The sequence below is a fragment of the Puma concolor genome, chromosome B4 (assembly GCF_028749965.1).
Source record: "Puma concolor isolate L17-30 chromosome B4, mPumCon1.1.hap2, whole genome shotgun sequence".
In the NCBI taxonomy this organism is placed as follows: Eukaryota; Metazoa; Chordata; class Mammalia; order Carnivora; family Felidae; genus Puma; species Puma concolor.
Genome location: NC_141673.1, coordinates 137,057,988 through 137,075,884, shown reverse-complemented (window position 1 = coordinate 137,075,884; position 17,897 = coordinate 137,057,988). Strand labels below are relative to the sequence as shown.

The following is a 17,897-nucleotide window of genomic DNA, read 5'->3' as shown; positions in this document are numbered from 1 at the left end:
AGGTAGGTAGGAGATAGAAAGGTAGATAGACAGATAGGATAGATAGGTAGGTAGGTACGTACGTATGTATGTACGTAGATTGATATATATAGACGTTCATCTCCTATCGGCTCTGTTTCTCTGGAGAACCCACGGGAACACAGTGGGCACGCCTACTTCTTGCTGAGGCCCTAACTGGATAACGCCCAAGCGGACGCTGCCCGTAAACTTGACTTCAGGCAAACACTGCACGTCTACACCCAAGTATTGGGTGTGCCTCGTAATGGCAGATACTGCTACTAGCACGTATAAGGTAAGAATTCCCCAGCAGAGGTGGGGAAAGAGGGCGTGGGACCTGGGGAGAAGTTTTTCCTACAGAACCCTCTAGCAGCATTTTCTCCCATCTGACGGGCTTCCCTGGAGAGTCATCCTGGAAAACATTCTATTTGAGGTTCCCTTTGGCACAGGAGGTGGCAGCTGGTAATGATGACGGTGACCCTTGTCGTTATTACGAAGCCATTTATTCTACTATGATTATTTTATCTTCTCCATCCAGAACTATGCTGTGTCCTTTTTAAGCACTTACTTCAGGTAATTCTCGTCGGGGTTCTGTAAGGTTGACGGTATGGTTCCCGTTTTGTAAATGAGGAGGTTCAGGGAGGGTCAGGGAAACCCCCAGGGGGGCGACAGAGTCAATGGGAGTCGGAGCCACGTCTGCTTGACTCTTCCCCTCTGCCCCCCCTAATGTTCCAGACAGAGAGGCATAAGTCTGCAGCAGAGATCAGCCAAGGTGTTCTGGAAACTGCCAGAGAATAAATATTTTAGACTTGGTGGGCCAGACAGTTGTAGGTGTTCAGCTCTGCGCTGTAGCCTGAGACAGTACGGAAGCGAACGAGCATGGCTCTGTTCCAATAAAGCTTTATTGATAAAAACAGATGGAGGGGGGCGCCTGGGTGGCGCAGTCCGTTAAGCGTCCGACTTCAACCAGGTCACGATCTCGCGGTCCGTGAGTTCGAGCCCCGCGTCGGGCTCTGGGCTGATGGCTCAGAGCCTGGAGCCTGTTTCCGATTCTGTGTCTCCCTCTCTCTCTCTGCCCCTCCCCCGTTCATGCTCTGTCTCTCTCTGTCCCAAAAATAAATAAACGTTGAAAAAAAAAAAAAAAAAAACAGATGGAGGGCCAGAATTGGCCCTGGGGTCGCGGTCAGTCCATCCCCGCCTGTGGGAACAACAGATGGCAGAAACGGTTTCAGAAATTGGAAGAACGTAGCAACGGCAAATTAAAGACCCCATCGCTCACCTCCGAATCTTGCAAATCTAGCCAGGGGTGTCAGGTGAACCTATTAACAAAGAAAGAAAAAAAGCCCAGAGACTCAGAGAGTGAAAACGTAGAAAAATGTAAAATGACTGTAATGCAAGTTATACATTTCTAGGAGCAAAAATTAGCCGGGCACGATTAAATTAACCAAAGCGTCTGAGACAAAGTAGGCGCAGAGCTGGGTTGGAGGCAGGGTAGAGGGCCAGTAGGAACAGAGAGGAACTGAGGTCCCAAGACTTAGGTTTCTGAAATTTGCATGAAAGCGAAGGACTAAAGACACCGGAGCAGCACCACACGACTACAGCAAAGGCGTTTCTGTGCTTTAAAACAAAGCACACCGTGAGTCGAATTCCATGCCCCCTCCCAAAGAGGGCCTGTTAAAATAAATGTCATCTGCTCAGACTAGCAGATGGAGAAGTCTGAATTATTGATACCCCAATGAAAGTTTTCGTTCGGAATGTTCCGCGGGTTAATGCAATAACCCGCCCCTCTCCCCCTCCCCCCCCCATCTCTCCCCTGCTGTTCCGTCTCAGCTGCAGGGTCAGCTCTGAAATGTAAGCCAGGACACGGTTTTATCTGGGGCTTCTCTCTCTCTCTCTCTCTCTCTCTCTCTCTCTCTCTCTCGACCTAACCCCGGGCTCTCCCGCGTCATCATAAGCCAGGGCCTGAGAGCCTGGATAATCGGCTGGCAAAACAGAGAGCAGGCTCAGTGTCGTTTTCCTGCAGAGTAATTTTCCCATGGAAATTGGACGCCGTTGCACGATGGGGACTTAGTTCTCTGCTTGAAGCACCGGAGACTTCACGGGCTCCACATCCCCAGCTCCACGCTGTCCCCGTCCCCAGCTCCAAGATGACCAGATTGGGAGATGCAGACTCCGCTCTCGGTGAAACGGGCCAAACAGGTGCCAACAATCACTGTTGGGGAAAAAGCACAATTCCCCCCCCCCCCCGAAGAAAAAATGATTCGTTGAGCAATCGAGGCCATGGGGCAGAAATGGTCTGTCTCCTTGGGTTTACTGTGTCTCCTCTAATGTTCAAACCGCTTCCGTGTTCCCTAACCTTGGCCCCGAGGGCTAGCTGAGGTATTCACCTTGTGTTCACTTCTTGCTCTCAAATCACATTGACTTTGGGGGTCGGACTTTACGTTAGAGTCTTAACTTAGTCTGCTCAACGGCCGTGTATCTAACGGTACCGAAACTGAATTGCCAGACCATCGTCCCAGAATCCGAGCAACCATTTCTCTCTGGGAGCCACCATGATGGCTGTCGCTTTATTCAGGCCGTGTGGCCGGGACACCTGAACGTGGAGAGCTCTGTTCATTGTGGGTAGCTGCTGGCTACGTGTGGTTTCCAAGCATCCGAAACGTGACAGACGAGCAAAGGTGTGCTTGAGTGAAATCCACACCAGATAGAATGTCGTAGAAGGTACCTGTCTCATTCATGATTTTTGTATCAGTTACATGTTGAAAAGATAATATTTAGGGTACGCTGGTTGACATCAAATATTTATATGGGGCGCCTGGGTGGCTCAGTCAGTGAAGCGTCGGACTTCGGCTCAGGACATGATCTCATGGCTCGTGGGTTCAAGTCCCGTGTCAGGCTCTGCGTTGACAGCCCAGAGCCTGCTTGGGATTCTCTCCCTCCCTCTCTCTCTGCCTCTCCCCTGCTCACGCTTGCTTTCTCTCTCTCAAAATAGATAAATACACACTTTTTAAAAAAAATCCATTTAAAAAAATATTTATGTGAAGTTCACCTGTTTCCTTTAACTTTTAAACTAGATGTGGCTCCCGAAAAACTCAAGATTACCTCTGTGACTCCTACGCTATTTCTATTGGTTGGTGCTGACCCGGAGTTACAGAATCACCGAGCACGTGGCCAAGAGAGCGGGCTTTGACGTGGAGAATCTTGCCACACGTCAAGAATGTGTTCTGAGGGAGACATTCTTCACGGAAGGCGAGGAGATCTCACAGGCTATCATCAAAATTGCCTTCCTTTCTGTCTTTGGTAAAAATGGAATTATTTCTTCAAGGGAGTTGTAGAACATGGTCTGTCACTTATTTAAGATACTTAGGCTATCGCTTTGAAACTAGATCTCGGCCATAATTCTTCCACACTTAAAAGTACCACAAATAAAATGTTATCACAGTTAAACTTAAAAAAAAAAAAAATCAAAGAATTTTTTTAGGACAGGGATTCTTACAATGGGGTGGGCTGAGCTGGGACCTTCCGGAACAAGACAGGCTGTCCCAGGGATCCTTTCTTCCACGTCATTGATGGGATTGTTTTATAGCCCTCGGGCGTGACAAGTGGAACAAAAGGTTAGGGATAAGTATTCGGGTTCAATTCACTAAGCACAACCAAGGGTCTCTGTCACCGCTCTTAAGTTCATTGCTGGGCAGGACCATCCTCATGGACATACACCCGTGCGTTGGCATGGGGCCCATGGGGAAGGGCCCCCTGCTTGGTTTGCTGATCTGTTGTCGCTGTCCCGGTGTTCTTACTAACGTTGTCTTTCAACTGGCGTTTTGTAAATGAGGCCTGAGGGGACAATGGAGCGTGCACGTGAGCAGAAAATAGTCGCCCGCTGGGCACGTCCACCATCCAGTCATCCGTTGACCTGTAGCGTTCAGGGGGCCCCCAGAGCACAGAATACCTGCTGATCCATAATTTGTAGGGTTCGGTGGGACGCAAAGTGAGGGCAAGGCCACTGTGTCACATCTGGGACCGAGTAAACAGAGATGCCGACTGCCCCCGAGAGGCCATCCCTCCTGTGTGAAAAAGAACTTGGCCCCTAACACAGAAGGAAAACTGTGAAAAACAGAGCAACGGAGGAACCCCATCGTCCCCTTCCCTACTCATGTAAGGCCCACGGGTGACGCCACAGAAGGGAGGGACGGACAGGCTCCCAGACGTCCTTTTCCTTCCCCGCTTTGCCACCCATCCGAGGCTACGGGCGGATCGTGCCCATGGACCGTGGGCATAGCGAGAAGCGCAATAAAAGCAGTCGAGTCAGTCAGGGGCCGCAAGCCTCGCAGGAACACAACTGCATCAGAACAAGGCGGGTTTAACCCCCGTCACGGCGAGGAATTCGCATCGGCCGTGGGAATCCCGGGCAGCCTTAGTAAGAGGGTGTCAGGCCCCGTTACAGGACTGGGGCTCTGGTTGGGTAACTTGGGGGAGCATCTAAGGAATGAGGCTTGCTCTAGATCGGATGTGGTCACAAAGCAGGGGCAGTTCCGTGAGTGGGTCTCCTAATAAATCTTTTTCATCAGAAGGGCCAGGTCGAGTGAGGCTATAGCTGTCATAGGCAAAGACGTAGCGTCGCTCATTCAGCAAGTATTTTGTGGGCCGCGCGGGGACCCGGTCTCCGGACACGTTCCGTGAGATTGTTCAGCCGACAGGAGAACGCAGGGCTTAAGAGTAAGTGTCCGATCCGTTTGCAAGAACACGGAGGCCGAAGCTGTGAGCGTCAAATCCGGTTCCCAGACGTCAAGGACTGCCTTTCTCCCCCCCTCATACTGTTTTGTCAAGAAGAAAAAAAAAAAAAAGACCCACATGAATGTATAAGCTATGAAATATGAACTGCGTAACCTTCCTGAGGCTGTACGTGAATTAAACGCACTGATATTTGCATTCAAACTGGCACGCGCAATATGACGATGAACACCGACGCTCATGCTAATAATTTAAATTTTTAATTTTTCTTTGCTTAGATCAACATTAAAGAGCAAATTAAAAAACAAATCATGAGAAGTGGAGAGAGAGAGAGAGAGAGAGAGAGGCCGTGGAGGGAAAGAAACAGCTTTCCGTTTTAGTGCCTTTAATGACCCTTTCTTCTGCTTTTTGAACAAGGGCCCTGCGTTTTCATTTTGCACTGGGTCCCACGCATCATGTAGCTGGCTCTGTTCCAAGTTCCCTCTTTCTTTTAACCCTTGACAGGGCCCTAAAGAGAAAGCCTTAAATCTCCTGATTTTCTTTTGTCCTTTAGAGATCGCTAGCTGGTGCGGTGCCCGGGCGGCTCAGTCAGTTGAGCGTCAGACCCGTGGTTTCAGCTCCGGTCATGATCTCACGGTTCATGGGTTGGATTCCGTCGGGCTCTGTGCGTGGCAGCATGGAGCCTGCTTGGGCTTCTGTCTCCTGCTCTCCTCTGCCCCTCCCCTGCTCATGATCTCGCTCTCTAAAAAATAAATAAACATTTAAAAAAGAGGGAGAGAGAGAGAGATTGCTAGCTGCTAGAGTTCCCCTAAGTCACCCAGTGTCAAATCCCTGTGTCACTTTGTAGGCAGCACTTTGGTTGGTTTCAGAGAGTCAGCTGGCCCTCTCTCCTCTCTCCACATCCTAGTGTCTAAGCCCTTCCTTCCATGGGCTGGGAGCAGACGCAAGAAAGCTGTGGAAAGAGTGTCCTCCCCCCCCCCCACCTGAGTATTCCATATCTGAGTCTGATTTCCATGGGTCTCCGTTGGCCAGAGAGTCGCCTGCCTGTGCTTTTCTGTGTAGGGATTGCTCTTTTCTTTTTCCCAGGCCAATATCCAACTTTCTACTCACTCCTCTGGTCAATATCTTATTTATAAACAATTTTCCAGTGCTTATCTCCGGTTGCCCTAAGAGCCCTCTAGTCACAACCTCTGATTACATTGGTCTTTGATACAGATTTAGAGTGAATCTGTTTCTTCGAAAGGCCTTTCCCTATCCCTTACACAAAACGCAGCTCTACAAAATAATTTAGAGAAAGATATTTGAACAGAGATTTCAAGGGACCTCATGCCACACCAGATGAGACCAAACAGATAACGTGCAATGGAAAATTGAGAGCTTTGGACGCACCCCCCCCCTTTCTTTTTCCCAACAAAAATGACGCGGAAAACAAAGGGAAATGGAAAATTAAATTTCCTTACAACTTACAGCCCATTGACAAGTCCAAGAGACAGCCTCGTGACATTCCTCCAGGAAGGCCCAGTTGTCGTAATGTTAATGCTTTGCTGGAGGAAAAACAAAGCGTCAAATGGTACAGATCACGTCCTGTGGGACATGAGTCTCCATCAGTCTGCAAGCGTCTTAATGATTCAGAAGAAAAAAGCAATCTCCGGAAACCTATAGACTCAATTTCCTGGAGCCCTAACGTCACCCTCCCCTCCATGAGATAGAAAACCTTGTCATCAGTCACTCGTCACAACCCCAGTGCAGCTCTTTCTGCCCACGGGTCCTGTCCCCACGCTTTAATGTAACCACCTTTTTGCACGGAAGACGTCTCAAGAATTCTTTCTCGACCTTCAGCTCCGAACCCCACCACTCCAAACCACATCAGAAAGACCCACCACGGGCCACCTGGGTGGGTCAGTCGGTTGAGCGTCCGACTTCGGCTCAGGTCATGATCTCACGGTCTGTGAGTCTGAGCCCCGCGTCGGGCTCTGTGCTGACAGCTCAGAGCCTGGAGCCTGTTTCAGATTCTGTGCCTCCCTCTCTCTGCCCCTCCCCCGCTCATGCTCTGTCTCTCTCTGTCAAAACTAAATAAACATTACATTTTTTTTTTTTTAAAAGACCCACCACTCTTACAGTTAAGTATTTGATGGCCTTTGCTCCATGCACAAAGTGTCAGTGGAAGGCTGGATAAGGCCTTGCCTAATGTTGTTTCCTGTACCTGAAAATAGCTCTGACCCGTCCTTATGGGTCAGTTTAATTAACATATGAAACATCAGACCCTTAATACAAAATCAGAAACCATAATTTCTCCGTCTAGACAATGAGCCTCAGGCGTGTACCAGCTCAGAGGGGTGATTGTGGGGTCCGGCACAGAGTAGGGTTCAGTGTCCCGGGTCCATGATTCTCACTTCCTCAGGCCCTATGTGGAACTGAGGCTTCTAGAAGGCACTGTCCTGGGTGATTACGTATTTCACAGTCAACAGGGTCAAGCTTTCTCTAAAATGTGCTTGGGGTCCCACCGTTTCTTTTTTATATTAGGTTTTAGTTATTAAGATATGTGTCTATGGTAGACATCTACTGGTGTAACGGAATCACAATTACCTCCCTCTTCCTCAATCCCTTTTTGGCGTATCATCTTTGAAAGTCTTCAACATGTACACACACACACACACACACACACACACACACACTCATGAGATCAAATGCACACACCCACAAATAGCATCGCTTTTAACAAAGCGTGCGCATGTATTGTGTTGGCTCCTTCGACTGCTGTCTCCAGGAGAGGAGAGAACACTAAAGAATTAGTGGGTGCTCTCCATGGAGGAAAGCACTGGCGGGGATGCTGTCCGCGGCATCCTCTCCCCCTAAGAGCCCAGAAGATGTCGTTAGCAGCAAATATTAGTGTGACATCGCCCCACCATGGGTATTGTTTCCATCGGTCACAGCCATGTTTTATACTACGATATCCAGGAAGATCAAACCAGCCATTGTGGATTCGACGGCAGCTATCGTAGGAGCGAGAAGAGAGGAGAGGAGGGAGAAGAGGAGGAGTGGATTATGGCTCATTTCATCTGTCATCATACAGAAAAAAAAAAAAACCTAGACAATTTGCTTTTGGGTTTTTTTTGTTGTTGTGTTATTGGTTTGTGTTTTATTTGTTGTGTTTTATTTGTTGTGTTTTTGGTTTTTTTACTCATTTGAGTCATTGACTCGAGTCATTGACATTCGCCACCCATTCAGCCAGGGACCTTTTCCTGGGTCCTGATCCCCAAGGAGAAAGCCCGGAGTCATCTCCCTACCAGCTGTGCCTATCAAAAACCCTCCCCGGGGACGGCAACGCCCTCTAAACAAAAAAAACAAAGGGTTCTTTCTGTTCCTTTAAACACAATAGAAAGAATTTGGCATCATCAAAAATGAAAGACTACCATACCCAGGGGGAGAAAAAAGAATCCCTTCTAAAGGCCATTAAATGCAAATTGCCCTCCTTGTTGCCAGTGAAAGGTCTCACTTAACACCTAAATTTGCCAACAGGCTTAGCTGGAGCCTCTCCCAGAATCCAGACTTCTTCATTGTTCCCCTGTTTGTTCAAACCCCAGGCGAGTCTGGAGCCACTGATTAGCATAATCCCATGGGAGGTGGTGGCTGCTTTGCTCTGGCTAGAGGGAGTGAGTTGGGTTCGTCCCAGCCGGTACCCGAAACACTGGGACCCCAATTACTTCCAGCATCGCTACCTTCACATCCACTCGCGGGCTCTGATGTCAGATCCTTCTTGGACGCCGCTCCCTGGGGACTCATCGAGAAGAAACAACACGGTGTCCCAGGCATTTCTTTGATCCATCAGAGGCTCTGTGTTACTCCAGGGATGGCAGGGGGTGGCGGGCAGAGAGCAGCATGGAGCCTCAGGGCTTTCGCTTGCCTGTTTCTAAGGGTTGGGCACTAATTTCAGTTCAAAGTAAGATTCGGGCTATGAAAGAGCTGGTGGCTGCCTGTCCCCACAGAAGCAATAAAAGCCACTGCTGCCCCCGCCTCTAGTTCCAAGAGGGCAGACACGGCCCCGGGCATGCCACGTCTATGCTGTCATCTCAGTGTCACGGGAATGCACGCACGCGACACAAGCTGAGCGAATGACTGACAACAGTCCTGGCGTGATTTATTTTTGAGACAGGGACGGAGCATGAATGGGGGAGGGGGCAGAGAGGGAGGGAGACACAGAAGCCGAAGCGGGCTCCAGGCTCCGAGCTGTCAGCACAGAGCCCGACGCGGGGCTCGAATCCACGAACTGCGAGATCGTGACCTGAGCCCAAGTCAGACGCTTAACTGACTGAGCCCCCCAGGCGCCCCTGTGTCTGTCCATCCTTGATTTGGGCCCCGCTGTTCGAATTTCATCCTGCTTCCAGTGGTAGTTCAGATGGGCCCTTGGAAACCATTTTTTGTTTCACGCCTTTATGTTGTATATACGGGGAATCTAATGTCTGAAGAGGTAAAGTTACTTATTTGGGGAAACACGTTACTCCGTTTTTACAGTATTTTACGTTGCGGATCTTTATAAATTGCTTGTCTGTGACAGCATCAGCCCTGCCATGGACTCTAGCTTGTCTCTAACACCCAGAACATCTGAGTGGCCAGGATCCAAGTCTCCCTCCCTGTGTTGGCTAGCAGAGACTTGATATACTGTGGTTTCCCCAAATCTTAGATACCAGTTGATTGTAAGACATGCATATAAGTACTTTATTCGGTACTAAGAAGAAAAGTACTGTTTACACAGAAGTTTCTAAAAATTTCTTCACGTTCAGGAAATGATGCTTTTATATGGCTTCTTCACTCTGTCATCGATAGGCCATCATGACAGCATCATGGGTGCCATTAAAAGCATCCACGAGGGGTGTTTGGGTGGCTCAGTCGGTTAAGCATCCGACTCGATATCTTGATTTCAGGCCAGGTCACGATCTCGAGGTTTGTGGGATCGAGCCCCGTGGTCGCCCTGCACTGTCAGCACGGAGCCTGCTTGGGATTCTTTCTCTCCCTCTCTCTCCCTCTCTCTGCCCCTCCCCTGCTCATGCTCTCTCCCTCTCTCCCAAAATAAAGAAAGAAACTCTGAAAAAGAAATAAAAACGAAAAGCAACGATGACACGGTTTTTGTTTAAAGACAAAACAAAACAAAACAAAAAAGTCCTGCCACTATTGTCTGGGCATTTTTTTCGGACTCGCTCGCTTGGAAGGTGTAACAGGTGGCCCCTGGCATCGTCTTGGGCAGGGATGGGAGTTCTGTTCTCTCTGCACATAGGGGTCTTCCTTTAGATTCCCAAAGCACATGCCTGCTGTTTTGGGAGAACATAAGGAATCGCAGCCTTCCCTGTAACGACAAATAATTGTTTGCCTGATACCAAATGTGTGCCTCCTTCTGTCTTTCTCTGCACTGGATCTCGTCTTCATGCCAAATCATAGTGTCGTCTCGGAGACATTCTAAGCACCCATGACACCATTGAACACAAATGGTTGCTGCAATTCACAGAACGGGGTGGAAGTGGCCGAGATAAGGAGAGGTGTGAATGGGCTTGCGTGAGTAGCAGTGGAGGTGGCTGCCCGGTCCCGCCGCCGCTGAGGGCCCAGGCCGTGTAAGTTGCAGCCTGCTTTCTGCCACATTAAGTGGGGGGTGGGGGGTGGGGGTGCACACCTTAGAAGTTGTAAAACACAGAAATAGCCCTAGCCTCAATCTGGGTTTCTCCTTGGGAGGTTCCTAGCTCCAGCTCCCGAGGCTGGGATTTGACATTCCACGCAAAACTTAAAAAAAAAAAAAAAAAAAAAAAGGGACCGAAAACATCTCCCCCGCAAAAAGTAATCAAGGCAGGTGTTTAAAAAGACATCCATAAGCCAATACCAGCATTTCTCAATGCAAGTCTAAGCCACACTCGACTGAGGAATTTTAAAAGAAAAGAAACAAACAGAAAATGCTAACCCCACACGCGTCGAGTGTGAACTTCACCCAGGCCGCAGGTGGTTTTGGAAAGCTCTCTGCGAGGTGCCAGCAGGCAGGCTGGAAAGGAAACCACGGATAGCGACATAAGGAATCTCTTAGATTTGCAGAAAGCCAAATTCCTAATGCATCTTACACACAACAGAGAGAGCATATATCATCCTTGGAACCGTCTGGATGCAGCAGCAGGTGGGGCTAGGGCTTACTTCATTTGGACATCCCTGGTGGGGGTACCCTTCCTCCTCTCCTTTCTTTCGTCTTTTTTTTTCTTCTTTTCTGTCCCTCTTTTTAAAGCCAGGATGGCAATCTTGCTGCACGGATCTATTTTAGTCCAGCTACACACTGAGCTTTGAAACCTTTCAAACTGTGCTAACCCATGAATGCCCTATCATGCATAGAAAACAGACTTTCCAGGATTCTCTGAACTCAGATCCTGGCTGCAGATGTTGGGGCGTCCTCCGGCTCCTCCCTCCCCTGGGCTAGTCACTTCTGCTCTGCCTCCTCTCTGCTCCTTGGAGATGTCTCCCCAGCCCCGCCTGGCTCTGGAGGCTGGGGACTCCGACAGCTAGCCACCCCCCCCAACCCCGGGATTCTGCGGGGTTCCACGTCTCAGCCCAACGCTTGTTAGCTGCAGACAACACACGGCAGATCCGAAGGGGGGGTACCTGAGCTCAGCATCAGGGACCATAGCTCTGGGAAATCCTTATCACAGTAGTCTTCTAGCACTTTCTGGGGTATATTACCTCCCGCGGTCTCAGTACTGGCGTTTGTCCATCAGCACGCTTGGGGTCCTCCATCATGAAAGAAGAGGTCTTTTTTTGGGGGGTTTGTTTGTTTTTAAAGGAGATCTTTTTATGAAGATCCGTCAGCCGCCTTATCCCCACCATTTGCACATCCCCCTTTTGTTCCTGTTTTTTGATTAGTTGATGTTTTCAGACTCACGAGCCCTGCAGCATCAGGAGAGAGAAAGCAACCTGATTTGGAGAATTTCAGCCGGAGAAGCAAGCTCCTACCTAGAAATTGGGGGAATTGTTTCAAATTCATTCTCCAGGTGCCATCAATATATTTGCAAGGGACAGAGGCGATAGCGTGCTCATCTTTCAAACTTCCTTTGAGCTTTTCACGGAGGAGATGCCGTTGGTGTCTCTGCATATTTTATGCAAATTTTGAGAGTATCATTTAGATAATGATCTGTTTCAGAGAATTAAATAATCACACACTTGAAGGTGATTCATTTCTGCACCTCTTCATGAGATCTTTAATCAGTGGTGAGTTTTTCTTTTTTCTTAATGGACTCAGGAGCACATTTTTCTTAGTGTGACTTTCTTTTCATAAGATGAGGAGACTAGACGTTGCCCTACCTATCACAAACAGAAAAAAGAGAAATCTATTACCTGAAAGCTGTTCTCCCTTCTCTGCTTCATACTTGGAGGACTTTTCTTAACAAGCATGGCTTTCAGTAGACGACAGTTCATGTGAAGGAAACACAGAGAGATATAGTTTGTCGTGAATTTTCAGCAATCTATGAATTATACATAACGTTCTTTAACTTAAAGTCACGTTAGACCGTATGCTGCTATCACAGATAGTGCAATATGTAGCTACTATCCGAGATCGAGCACATTGCTTAACCTCTTTAAGCCTCAGTTTCCCCATTTATGAAAGGAGATCTTTATAGTATCTACCTCATAGGGTTTTGCGAAGATTAAAATGAATATAAAGTATGAGGCTCATTGCTGGGCATTCAGTTAAGCAGACGATAGATGGTAGTCAGATGTTGTTATTACTGCATTTTCTTCTCCCTCCCAGAAAGCTAGAAGTAAGAACAAAGTACAGACAGCAGGTTTTTCCCCGCTCTCACAATTTACCTTCCCAACTTTTGCCTGCGATCCTAAACAGAGACACAGAATTCACAGAGCGCAATTACCCTTTGAATCTGGATGTATTTCTGAAGTCAGAGAGGACAATTCCTCTCCCCTCAAGGTCCTATTCTAGTTGGATTAACAATCGAATTGACACGAGACAGATTCAAGGAGAAAATCCAATCGAACAGCATCTCTACTGGGAACCCACACAGATGTGGACATTGCCAAGACAGTCGGGCACGAAGAAGGATATACGTCATTCTGAACTAAGGAGAAGGGAGTAGGGGTCTGGCACTTTAAAGAGAAAAAATGCAGTTCACAGGAAAATGAAAAAGAGTCAATGGTCGGTAAACGAATGTTTGCTGGGTCACGCAGAAACCACGGGGCAAAGAGACCTGGACCCAAGTGGCCTTGCTAGGCTCCTCTCTGTCCAGCATACCTGCTTCCTATCATCATGCAGCTATCTGTGATGGTAGCTCTCTTCCTGGAGCGGGTCCTCTGTCTAAATTCCTTTCAGGCAGTTGAGCGAAAGGTGAAGAGCTTTTCCTGAATCTGCTGGGTCTTGATTGCTTTTAACTCAAAATAACTCTTTATACCAAAGGTCCATCTTGGGGCGGCCGGACCTTGGCCCTAGGCGGTCTACAAACCGATTTAATGGGGTAACCGGAGGTTTCCAGAGACTTGGGAGGCTTCCCTTCTGTGAGCTCGCTGGCGCCCTCTTCCACATCTCAATCTCTAGAACTCTCCAATAGCCATGCACTTTACCTCATCCTAGTGCTTTTTGGTTTTTAAGCATTATTATTTTACACGTCCGCCTTAAAACATCCCAGCGGTATGTCTGTGTTGACCAAGAAAGAATTTATGGAACATTTCAGCCAACAGGCACTTTTTTTTGGCAATTAGAATTGTGCTTCTGAAGACACTCAGGTAGAAGCCAGACTCATGTCCCGAGGAAGACGAAGGGTGGGGGAAGGGTTATGTAGGCGAAAAGCTATGAGTGCAGCTATCCTCTATGTCACACAGGGATTGACACTGAATTGACTGGAATTGGTTGGGGTAATACACAAATGAGGAACTGAAACTCGCCCAGTCTCCTGGGCTCCTTTCAAAGGTGAAGGAGGCCATTGAGTCAGGTGTCATGGTGAAGACAGAGTTAAGCCCAGGCTGAGGGTTTGCAGCTGGCTGGAAGGTTTTTGAAAAAGTTCACGGTTTCTCTGATGAGGATGTTCATAAACCACCCCCCCCCCTTCCCTTATGGCCTCCTGACACTTATTTTAAAAAGAGACACTCTTGGGGTGCCTGGGGGGCTCAGTCGGTGAACCGTCCGACTTCGGCTCAGGTCATGATCTCGCGGTCCGTGGGTTCGAGCCCCATGTCAGGCTCTGTGCTGACAGCTCAGAGCCTGGAGCCTGTTTCAGATTCTGTGTCTCCCTCTCGCTGACCCTCCCCTGTTCATGCTCTGTCTCTCTCTGTCTCAAAAATAAATAAATAAATAAATAAATAATGTTAAAAAAAATTAAAAAAAAAGAATCATTTCTGCCATTCTTTCTCTGGCACCTGCCGTTATCCCCGTAACAAGGTCAAAACCGACTTATTAGTTCCAAGGAGGCAGACACACAGCTAAGAATCCCTAGACTTTTTTTTTTTAATCTTGAAGTTATTGTGTGTTGCTATGGGGATACAGCCCCCCTGCAATATCCTTTTCGCTGTCCGGCGTTGGCAAAAAAATAAAATAAAATCGGCACGTCTTCCAATGCTTGACTTGGGCCTTGAGTTCGTTCCAGCCTCTTCCGGGTTCTTACCTGGAGGCATCGCCCTGCTGGCAAACGTAGACCCGCTTTGGTGTTTCGCCTGCTCTTTTCCTAGTTGACATTTCTTGAAACTGACAAGCCAGGAGGTAACAGAAGACCAGGGAAGCAAGTCTTGGAATGTCTGAATCAGAGAGCGGAGTTAATAAATTCACTCAGAGGAGAACTCCCTCGTAACCAAGAGCTTCTATTTGAGGTCGAGCCAACTCTGTGTTCTCCTGAACAGTTAACAGCGTGACAGGAAGGAGTACCCTTTCTCTGTAGGAAATGAGTGTGGCTTCCAGTGGCCTAATGCGTCCCCACGCGATGACATCTGTGTTCCTATTTAAAACTCAAGGGTACACCACCTTTTTTTATCTGAGCTGTTAGCTTTTAAAAAATACTTAAAAACCAATCAGCAACTAAATTGCATCTGAAGAGCTGTTTCAATTATAGAATGGAGGCAGTTCTGCAGCAAAGTATTTAAGAGCTGCAAAAATTAATGTGCATTTTAATGCTGATTTTCAGAGTATAATACACTTTGTAATTCATTTAAATGTATTCTGGGTGCTCCATTCTAGCTTCGGGCCCAGCAGTAGTCCTTGAGACATCATAAAACTACATTTTAAAAGTGTTTTTTTTTAATAGAAAAGTATTTAAAAATCTAAGAAAGATAAACTGAGTGAAAACATAATTGGTCAGCATCTGAATACAGATGGGTTCTCTTCCTTGAATAACACCACTTAAAAGCACTCCCGCGGAATGATTTCCACCCCAACCTGCAGTGTGGGTCATAGCACATAAAAACCTTATCTAATTGCCTTTTCTCTTCTTGCCACATTTCGGACACAGCCTCTAAACTTTCTAAGAGCCACGTTATTCATCGGAAGCTACTGACGTGGCAGATAAATCCAGTAGAATTAGTGCCTCCACGGATGGCGTGTTTTAAAACCGAGTTAATCAAACATAAACGTCCCGCCCAGAGCAATGGCAAGCAGTACATATGTCGACAGCCCAAAGGAAGGGAAGTCAGCAAAGCAAACAGCTGCTTTTGCTCAGCAGTTTCCAACACCGAGCTTTAATGGATGTGCAGGGGGAGGTGGGAGCCACCAGCAGGGAAAAGAGGTGCGAGGTGGGCATGCCAGCCTGGGTCACCTTTCTTCTGCAGGCTTCCACAAGAAATCAGGGGAAGGACGAATTGCAACCAGAGGACATTAATGATGGGAGAGCCCCGGGCCTCACCTCCTTCACGCGCTTCACCCTTTCGCACGGCAAATGGGCCCGCATCGCCAAAGGGAATGACCACAGACTCATGGAAAGAACTGCTCACTGCCCACAACCCAGGTTTCCAGCCTTCCTAGCAGCCCATGGTGGGCTCGGAAGCTATACTGCTGTGCTTTGTGCCATCACCATCTTGAGACGAAACGCACTAGTACTTCCTGGTGACTTCCGGTGTGGTAATGGGATGATTTCAGGCTTCAGTGGGCCCCACATCCAGCGTTCTTTGTGTTTCATTTGCTGGAGCTGCATTGTAATCAGTGAGTGATGCCAGTCTCTGCCTTCCACCGACTCCTCCTTCCAGAAGCTTGTTCCTCTCCTTCCCTGAAGTCAGCATGGCTGCAAATTGAGCCAACCGTGCACCCAACAGAAGCTCCTTCCCCAGCCCACCCGGTGGGCCTCCCTCTTGGGAACAGTGGTGATGTTCTGGGTCCTGGGCAAAGGTAAGAGAAAAGGCCATTCATTTGTTTGACAAGCGTTTACTGAGCACTTACTATTAGTACGTATTTAGGGTTAGAAGGAAATGAGTGACAGGCTAGCCGCAGCTTCACGCATCGAAGAGGGTACAGTCCAATGGAGTGGAAATATCTGGGGGCTCCATGTTGCTTCCCTAACAACAAAGATGCCTCCAGCTTTACAAGAGTGGTTCCAGGGTTTAGCTGAACTCAAAAGCTGCAGTTAGCACCGGAGTTCGGAATATGGTCTGAACGTCCCGTGGGGACCGCCTGGCCCAGATCTCTAAAAGGAGGATAACAATAGCGGAGGGACCTAAAGAAATCTCAGGCTAACTCACAGCTGGGCTCACAGGCTGCTGTGGGCCTCTGGTTTTCTGAACTCCGGATTACATTTAGTCATCTCTGCTGGGTAACTGCAGGCTGTACAGTTTGCACGCTGAGCCGTTACGCCACCGGAGCCCTCATCCTGAGCCCCAGAGGGCCCCTTTCCCCCCACAAACCTAATATGGAGGTTCTGACACAGCCACGGTGCTCCCTGGCCATGAGACCTCCATCTCTAGGCTTTCTCTGAGGAAGCCATCGGGTCTGCTTCCGAGAGGGACACAGTGGTGACTTTCATGTAAATACCCACTGCTGTTCCTGACAGAGCTCGGAAACAGAGAGAGCTATTTATAAGCGTTCTGGCGGCAGTTGCCACAACGAGGAGGTGAGGCTGGTTTCTGATTCATGCCTTCTTCTCGCCAGCTGTCCCCTGTCATTTTACACACGCCGGCATGACATTTCCCTCCAGCCAATTTAGTCCTGAAAAGTTTTGTTTCTTTTCACACGTGAAGGATAAGAACGTCTTTGACTTGAATCATCCCTCGCCCCTCCTGAACCTGTAATTTCGCGGGTTCCATCTAATTCGTGCACGAGTGTCTCACTAAGCTATGGGGAGAGGACGCAAACGCTCTTTATGAAGGCTTGTATGGCTTACTCCACGGAGCGTCTTCTGTGGGGTTGGGTGGGAGAATTTAATTAAGAATTTAGGAATAACTGGAATCTGGGTGACTCTTTTTTAAAATGAGTGTTCCTTTGCCACATTTTTGAGAGCTAAAAATACAGCCAAAGGATGTACTTGGAGCTGGTTGAAAGCAGATTGGAAACCAGACAAGGGAAGGTGAATCCAATCATCTACATGTCTCAAGCCAGCCGCGTACCCAACAACATGAAACAGAAAGTCACCGGGAAATAAAAACCTGAATAATGGAATGGACGGACTGACGCATGTGGGCAAGAGGTAGACACATTCCGCATCCTCCAGAAACTCCAACTGTCATAAATCATAACAAGTCTCCAAGATTCTCTGGAGATTCAAGGCAGCTGGAACTGGCCTCATGAGTGCCAGCCACCCCCCGCTCACCAGTCCATTCCTGTGTGACTCTGTACATGGCCCTGTTCACACTGCCTGGTGGTGGCGGGGGGGGGGGGGGGGACTTTGAGGAAGTGAAATCATACATCTTGAAACGGGCTGAGGAGATAAAAATGAAAGATATTCTAACTGTGGCATTTTTTCAGTTATCTGAAATAAACCTGCCATCCACACAGCAGAAGTAATATTTTAATTTCAGACCTGAAAGAGAGAGAGACGGGGGACCAGGGTACAAAGAGTGTGTCCCAGAGTAACACGCGACCCACATCCCTGCCTTTCTCAAGGGTGCTCAACCAATCCTCACTGCATAAATAAGCAAATGGATTAATGGATGAGCCCTGAGGAGGGGGATAAGAAGAGTGTTGAGAAGTTTTCTGAAAGTGGAAGAACTTAAATAGGACTCGTCAATAC

General features: G+C 48.2%; 1 long non-coding RNA gene across 1 annotated transcript; it reads right to left on the bottom strand.

The window, feature by feature from the left end:
- Positions 1-4,966: 4,966 nt before the first annotated feature.
- LOC147579541 (uncharacterized) lies at positions 4,967-9,725 on the bottom strand. Its single transcript, XR_015254058.1, has 2 exons — positions 6,196-9,725; positions 4,967-5,470 (listed from the first exon to the last, which is right to left on the bottom strand). It is a non-coding gene; the product is annotated as an uncharacterized LOC147579541 (long non-coding RNA).
- Between the last annotated feature and the right edge of the window lie 8,172 nt (positions 9,726-17,897).